Source organism: Pseudochaenichthys georgianus, chromosome 1 (assembly GCF_902827115.2).
Source record: "Pseudochaenichthys georgianus chromosome 1, fPseGeo1.2, whole genome shotgun sequence".
Taxonomy (NCBI): Eukaryota; Metazoa; Chordata; class Actinopteri; order Perciformes; family Channichthyidae; genus Pseudochaenichthys; species Pseudochaenichthys georgianus.
Genome location: NC_047503.1, coordinates 34,347,813 through 34,356,808, shown reverse-complemented (window position 1 = coordinate 34,356,808; position 8,996 = coordinate 34,347,813).

Genomic DNA, 8,996 nt, shown 5'->3' with positions numbered 1-8,996 from the left:
CTCGGGAACAATAGGCATGTCCAGAACATCCTCTTTTTCCCGGTCTGGAAGGTTCGTCAGGTTAAGCCACCTGGTTCTCTCCTGTACCACCATCATTCCCAGTGCTTTGCCCGTGGCTTGGACTGCACAGCGCTGCACACGGAGGCAAATGTCCGTGATCGCTGCGATCTCGTCCCACACGGCAGGCTCAGGTTTGCTCGACATGTCTTCGCAGAGCTCCGCCTGGTAGGCGGTCAGCAGCGAGGAGACGTTGAGTGCCCTGGCGGACAAAGCTGCGGCTTTATAGGCCCGTTCGGTCATCGCTGACTGGAACCGGTCTGCCTTTGCCGGTAGCATGGGGTTCCTGCTCGGTGTCGAAGCCAGCCTCGGTTGGAGGTGGGCTGCCACAAGCGGTTCCATGGGCGGCATGCGGAGCAGGCCGAGCCTCTCCATACCGTCACAGTCCAGGGAGGAGGCACCCTGGATTGGGGCCTTGTTGCTGAAGGGACGGTCTCTCCACGAGACCGACACCTCGTCCAGCATCTCCGGAAAGACTGGAAGGAGCTGCCTCTTCGTCCTCGCTGCTTGGGGCAAGTTCTTCCCCTCGTAGCGAGATCTGGAGGTCTCCTTGGCCACTTCAGGCCATGGGATGTCCAGCCTGGACGCAGCGCGTTGATACACGGCCTGCAAGTCCATGCTTAGGACGGGCGAAGCTGGTGTGCTCTCGGCCTGGGGAGCGGACATCACTCCCGGCTTTGCAGCCTGAGCCGATGAAACGAAGATGTCATCCTCATCCGAGTCAGACAGGAGGAACTCGGAGGTATCCTCTTCGTCCTCCATATAGTCCAACTCCGCGGGTGGAACCATAGTGAGGTCCAATTGGGAGCCCCAGCTTGACACAGCGTGGGGCTCCGCTCTCGCGGCTCTTGCCACCACCGGGTCCCAGCCTGAAACGGCGTGGGCCTCCGGTTCAGCGGCTGTCGCTGTTGTTGAGCCCCAGTCTGACACAGCACGGGGCTCAATCTCTGCGGCGGACGCCACCATGCCTTGATTGCCGGCCGGCGAATCAGCGGACATGAGGGGGTCCTGTCCCGACAAGCTAGCTTGGTGTGCTAACCGTCGGCGGAGGCTCTTAATGGTGAAGCGGGTACAATGCCCGCACGAGCCGGGGTTATCGATAGCCTCCCGGGCGCGTTCCAGCCCGAGGCAGGACGACAGACCTGGTGTGAGTCTGTGCCTGAAATCTTAAACCCGCAGCCGCATAGCCGAGCCTCCGAGTCCCTGACTCCTCTGGTGTGAGGGAGAGAAGGGTCCATCTTCGATCGCCGGGGTGTCGGCGTGGAGTGGACACGCTAGTAACAGGTACGTTACTGAGAAAAACATCCAACCTTGCCGTTAGTCCGAAAGGAAAAAAGGCGACGGTGTAGATTTTATTCTTTAAAGAATATTAACTGGTGTGTTAATACCCTTTTTTTTGTATCTATGTCTCCTCTGGTGTGAGAGAGAAAAGAGAACGTCCTCATTACCGTGGTGTCGGTCGTCGTAGCGCAAGCTACTTAAAGGGTGGGTGGATTCCCTGACGTTGACTTCAAGATCACCAGCCAATCAGGATTGGCGTAATGAGATTGATGCTTCTGTTTGCATACGCGTTGAGGCGCATCCCATAGTGAGACATCGAACGGAGTGTTATGAATGAGAACAAAGTATCAAAAATAAAGTGTTTTAATGTAAACAGGTCATAACACACTGAATACATAAAGCAACAAAACAAACACTCAATAAACTGTCTAACCTATACTATCAAAAAACTACAAAACGACTTACTTAATCTAACTCTATGGACGATGACAAAGGATCTTACGCTGGAAGGCTTGGAACACACAAGACAATCTGGCAATGAGACAGGGGAAGAGGAGAACGATATATACTAGACAGACAACACCAGGTGAAGACAATTAGACAATCACAACAGCGGGAAAACAGACAAGGCAGGAAACGTACTTTAGACACATGAGGGTAGACAAGACTATCAAAATAAAACAGGAACCTATATAAACACATAGCATGAAACCTAAACTAGGGAACAATCTTAGCAGAACCGTCTACGCACAACACTGTATCACTATATCAAATCATGATAATTGCGATACCTCTCTGAAGAACCAGCACCTTACCGTGGTAGAGAGGTTTGTGTGCCCTGATGAACCTGGGGGCTGTGTTGTCTGGAACCTTGTGTTCCTGGTAGGGTCTCCCATGGCAAATTGGTCTCAGGCAAGGGGCCAGACTAAGATTGGTTCAAAAGACCTCATGAAAGACGACACAGGAAGTGAGGATACCCGGCCCGGAGGAAGCCCGGGGTCCCCTTCTGGAGCCAGGCCCAGAAGGAGGACTCGTCGGCGAGCGTCTGGTGGCCGGGCTTGCCACGGAGCCCGGCCGGGCCCAGCCCGAAAAGGCAACGTGGGCAACACCTCCGCTTCTCCGTCCCGCGGGCCCACCACCTACGGGAAACATTGATGGGGTCGGGTGCGCTGCCAGAAGGGTGGCAGTGAAAGCGGAGGGTCTCGACGGACCAGACCCGGGCGGCAGAAGCTGGCTTTGGGGACGTGGAACGTCACCTCTCTGGGGGGGAAGGAGCCGGAGCTTGTGCGGGAGGTGGAGCGGTACCAGTTGGATCTGGTTGGGCTCACCTCTACGCACAGCGTCGGCTCTGGAACCTTACTTCTGGATAGGGGTTGGACTCTATTCTTCTCCGGAGTTGCTCAAGGTGTGAGGCGCCGGGCGGGTGTGGGGATACTCACAAGTCCCCGGTTAGGTGCTTCGTTGTTGGAGTTTACCCCAGTGGACGAGAGGGTCGCCTCCCTACGCCTGCGGGTTATGGGGGGGAAAACTCTGACTGTTGTGTGTGCTTATGCACCCAACAGCAGTTCAGAGTATTCGGCCTTCTTGGAGACCCTGGAAAGAGTCCTGTATGGGGCTCCTGAAGGGGACTCCTTAGTCTTGCTGGGAGACTTCAACGCACATGTGGGCAATGATGGAGACACTTGGAGGGGCGTGATTGGGAGGAACGGCCCCCCTGATCTGAACCGGAGTGGTGGTTTGTTACTGGACTTCTGTGCTAGTCATGGATTGGCCATAACAAACACCATGTTCGAACATAAGGATGCTCATAAGTGTACGTGGTACCAGAGCACCCTAGGCAGAAGGTCCATGATCGATTTCGTTATCGTATCATCGGACCTGAGGCCGTATGTTTTGGACACTCGGGTAAAGAGAGGGGCGGAGTTGTCAACTGATCACCATCTGGTGGTGAGTTGGGTCGAGTGGCGGGGGAAGCCTCTGGATAGACCTGGTAAGCCCAAACGTGTAGTTCGGGTGAACTGGGAACGTCTGGAGGAGGCCCAAGTTCAGGAGGCCTTCAACTCACACCTCCGGCGGAGCTTTTCGGGCATTCCTGTGGAGGTTGGGGACATTGAACCAGAGTGGTCGGTGTTCAAAGCCTCTATTGCCGAAGCCGCGGCGGGGAGCTGTGGTCTCAAGGTCCGAGGTGCCTCAAGGGGCGGTAACCCTCGAACCTCCTGGTGGACACCGGTAGTCAGGAAGCCGTCCGACTGAAGAAGGAGGCCTTCAGGGATTTGTTATCCCGGGGGACTCCCGAGGCAGTTGCAAGGTACCGACAGGCCCGAAGGGCAGCAGCCTCATCCATGGCCGAGGCAAAGCAGCGGGTGTGGGAGAAGTTCGGAGAAGACATGGAGAAGGACTTTCGGGCGGCACCAAAGTTGTTCTGGAAAACTGTCCGACACCTCAGGAGGGGGAAGCAGGGAACCATCCAAGCTGTGTACAGTAAGGATGAGACGTTGTTGACCTCAACTGATGGAGTGTTGCGGCGTTGGAAGGAACACTTTGAGGAACTCCTGAACCCGACAACTCCGCCCTCTATGTTAGAGGCAGAGCTGGAGTATGACGGGGGATCAACGCCAATCTCCCGGGGGGAGGTCACTGAGGTCGTCAAACAACTCCACAGTGGCAAAGCCCCGGGGGTGGATGAGATCCGCCCGGAAATGCTGAAGGCTCTGGGTGTTGAGGGACTGTCATGGTTGACACGTCTCATCAACGTTGCGTGGAAGTCGGAAACAGTACCGAAGGTGGTGGTCCCCCTTTTCAAAAAGGGGGATCAGAGGGTGTGTGCCAATTACAGAGGCATCACACTACTCAGCCTCCCCGGGAAAGTTTACTCCAAGGTACTCGAAAGGAGGGTCAGGCCGATTGTCGAACCTCAGATTGAGGAGGAACAATGCGGATTCCGTCCTGGTCGTGGAACGACGGATCAGCTTTTCACTCTCGCAAGGATCCTGGAGGGGGCCTGGGAGTACGCTTATCCGGTCTACATGTGTTTTGTAGACTTGGAGAAGGCGTATGACCGGGTTCCCAGGGAGTTACTGTGGGAGGTGCTGCGGGAGTATGGGGTGAGGGGGTCTCTACTCAGGGCCATCCAATCTCTGTACTCCCAAAGCTGTACTACCTTCAGCACTCACTGGATCGGTTCGCAACCGAGTGTGAAGCGGCTGGGATGAGGATCAGCACCTCCAAATCTGAGGCCATGGTTCTCAGCAGGAAACCGATGGACTGTCCACTCCAAGTAGGGAATGAGTCCTTACCCCAAGTGAAGGAGTTCAAGTATCTCGGGGTCTTGTTCTCGAGTGAGGGATCAATGGAGCGTGAGATGGGCTGGAGAATCGGAGCAGCGGGAGTGGTACTGCAGTCGCTTTACCGCACCGTTGTGACGAAAAGGGAGCTGAGCCGGAAGGCAAAGCTCTCTGTCTACCGGGCCATTTTCGTTCCTACCCTCACCTATGGTCATGAAGGATGGGTCATGACCGAAAGAACGAGATCGCGGATACAAGCGGCCGAGATGGGTTTCCTCCGCCGGGTGGCTGGTGTCTCCCTTAGAGATAAGGTGAGAAGTTCGGTCATCAGGGAGGGACTCGGAGTTGAGCCGCTCCTCCTTCGCGTCGAAAGAAGCCAGTTGAGGTGGTTCGGGCACCTAGTTAGGATGCCACCTGGGCGCCTCCCTAGGGAGGTGTTCCAGGCACGTCCAGCTGGGAAGAGACCAAGGGGTAGACCTATGACCAGGTGGAGGGATTATATCTCTTCGCTGGCCTGGGAGCGCCTTGGGATCCCCCAGTCAGAGCTGGTTGATGTCGCCAGGGAAAAGAAAGTTTGGGGCTCTCTGCTGGAACTGCTACCCCCGCGACCCGACCACGGATAAGCGGGAGAAGATGGATGGATGGATGGATAATTGCGATTATTTGCATCAAAATTGATGTCAGGATATAAGATCATTCATTCATTTTAGCAACAAAATATTTTAACACTTTTCACAACTGAATAAACTAAACTTACTTTCAATTATCATGTTCAAAAATAGGGTTATACAATATTGGAAAAAAGCTGCAGGGAGGTCTGAGGCCGAGAGCCACATTAATTGAAGCCATCCTACTATAGCTGTACAGGGATTTTGTAACAAAGATGCAATATATGATATATAAGAGTTAGATGAACAATTGACACAAGGACACGGCTATTTTCAAAGTCATATAACATTCACAGAAAGTAGATGACCTCTAGGAAGAAGCTGGCAATAACAATAATTAACACGAGGTTACTCAATTTGACTTTTTCTTGTAGAGGAGCAGCTTCACGTCCTTCGGTCTTTGAGTTTTCCGGCAGCTCACTGTCGCTCCTTCTTTCAGTACGTCTACCAACCACACTTCTGCTTTTCTCTGATTATGTTATAGTAAATTAGTGCTCACACGTTATGATGGCTGATGTCAAGCAGCTTCAGGCTTTTTTAAAATACCAACGTGAGGACACACGCACGCACACACACACACACACACACACACACACACACACACACACACACACACACACACACACACACACTCACACACACACACACACACACACACACACACACACACACACATGCATCAAATTAACATTTATAAAGATAATCACCAACAAAAACACGACAAGAGACCATGGTATTGAGCCAAACTCTTCAAAGACAGCTTCTGACAGAATTCTTCATGAGTCAGAATAAAACTGCAGGAAAAACCAGAAAACATTATTCCCCCCTCTGTGTGTGTGTTTCAATGTTGGACAGTAAGTAGCTGAAAGATTATTCTTTCAACTTGATGTGATCCTCAGCTTAATTATTGAGTCTGTATTTTTGCTCACATGTTTTTGTGTAGCCTTTTTTTAATGAAGGTTCTCTTACTGCAAATGACGTCCATTTTGGAGCGAACACTTTATTGCTGTGTGTGTGCCTAGGCCAGCAATATGATTTGTAAAAAAACATGATTAATGGTTTGCAATCGACTGTCCTCGGTTAACAAAAACCATATTAAAAAGCAGCTTGTTAACAATTAGATGCAATGCTTATCGCAGCATCAAACACTAGAAAAATATGGACAGAGACCACAGATATGAAATGATTAAAGCCAAATTCAGCCTTGAAAATTAACCTTGCGGCACCCACACACAGTAACCACACAAATAGAAGCGTTCTTTGTAGATAAATGAGACAGCAATATGCGTATGCCTTCTTTACCTCAGATTTGTAAAGCCACACGTACAGTATTCCTAGTGATGACAAAACAATTCCCTCTATCATATTTGTCTGTTTAATGTAAAGATACAGCCAGCAGATGGTTAGCTTTGTTGGCTATTCTGTCAAAGATCATATTTTCCTTTGACAGGTGATCAATGTTATAAGTATCATGGTAGATTTGATTATTTTTCAGTTTTGAAGACAGACACATGGTAAATAAAAAATGCTTTATGGCCTGAGGCTATTTTCAATTATGTTAATATTGAATAGTTTAAAAAAAATAAGGCATTTTTACCAATATTTGTTTTTTTGTCATATAATAGACCAAATAAACATAATCTAAAGACATTTTAAATAAATAATTATTTGGGGGTACTTTTTGGGGTACGTTGCCTTGAGGCAACACTGTACCATAATGGTAAGTTATGAAAAAAGAGTTATTGTTTCAAATTTGAACAAAATGTATTTAAAAACACATGGAAAACACAAATAGCCTCAACAGGTTAAATTGCATGCCAATTCAAATGTGAAAATCTTTATTTTTTATATTTTAACGAGATTACATGTCTGAATGTTGCCTGCAGGCAACATTGTACCATTGTGAAACAACCTTTAGGAATAAATACGCAAAGAGCCTGGGCATTTTTCATCAAACTTTATTGAGCCATTTGACAAAATAGACTCACTGCTTGTGGAAGTTCATGAAGCAGTTATTGTCAGCAGTGAAGCACAGTTACGTGACACACTTTGTTCACTGCACGTTCACCCTTACAGCCAGGGTATTTGCACTGGCCCTTTTTCTCCACCCACACAGGCCAATGGTCAGTGTGGTCTTGATGCACATGTGTTGATGGCACTGATGAGGAAGAACCTCTGTGCTTCTTCTCAGCCAGGTCTCTGTCAACATTATGAGATGGTCTCCCCCTCTTTTTCAAGACTTTCCTCTCGTTGCAAAGACAACTTGCAACTTCAGCTTTGAATTTCAGCAGGCTGTACACTTCTTTCTTGGGGATGCCGCAGTCCTTGCAGTCCCTGCGGTACAATAGCCACACATTCACTAGAGTGAAATCCATCATGTGCAACACGATCTTGTGATGCCACTTCCTTGACCTGATCTTTGTTCTGTAGAGAGCAATCAGCGAGTCTAGAAGATCCACTCCTCCCATACTTTTATTGTATGCATGCACGACACTGGGGCAGGTAACCTGCAATGTTTCTTTCTTTTTCTTATCCCATCTTTGCACAGATCGTTGGGTTGGCTTTAACATCAAATGTATCTTGGTTAAATTGTAGAGATCTATGATGAATGGTATGCTTTTGAACAGTTTATACCTAAACACACAATACCCCAATATCATGGTGAATTCATAATATGGTACGGTGTTGCCTCAAGGCAACATTTACAATTGACCATAATGGTACGATGTTGCCTCTAGGCAACATTTGCATTTTAACACGTTTCCATTACCTAATTAGCAAATTAAGTATATTAAATTATTAGAAAAGAAGGTTTACTCACCTATTATTGTGAATACAAAAAATTACAGACAAGAAATGCGCAGGAAATGACGTTTTTAGACACATTTCTTGGAGAGAAATGGCTGAGCTGATCCTTGTGGCAAAGGTGGCAAACAGGGTCTTCAAATTGGCCACCAGCGAGTCATGGGACAAATTCAAACACTACTATTGGTTCCTTATGGTCCTGCCTCTTTTTTAAAGTATTGCATCATAATTTGAGATGTATTGTGTGAATGTAAAAGGCAAAAAATGGGTATGTTGCCTGGAGGCAACATCATACCATAGAGGGTTAACCATAATACCATAATAGTTTAAAAAAAATAAGGCATTTTTACCAATATTTGCTCCCATGCCTTATGGTCTAAAATAATCACATGTGTCAAACTCAAGTCAGGCCCGTGGTGGATTTAATTTCGACCCGCAGGATAATTTTTCATTACTATTAGATCTGGCCCGCCGGTATATTGCACGCACACCTTCACTCAATCCTGAGGATTTCCTCAGCTCAGAGCCTGACCCCAAACATTGATGAACTTGCACTTTGAATTGCCATGTGCTGAAAAGTGCTATATAAATAAAATTGCCTTGCCTTGCCTTGCCTTGCACCCAAGATGAGATGCCAAGTATCTGGCTTGAACTAGCATCAGAGCAGCAAACTGACTTTCAATGGATGTTTCCTTCTGCACTTTTTTTCTTGCGACAACAAGGCATGTTTGTTTTTGTCTTTGAGGGAAATAGTTTTTTGAAGCTGTTCAAAAAAAATTACTCCGGAAAAGCTGCAGATAGAGCCATAAGAAATTAATGCAACTGATTATTTAATGTTTAATGTTGTTTTTATAGGCAATAATTTAAGCTTTGTTAGTTCCAGGTTTAATATGTGCAATAA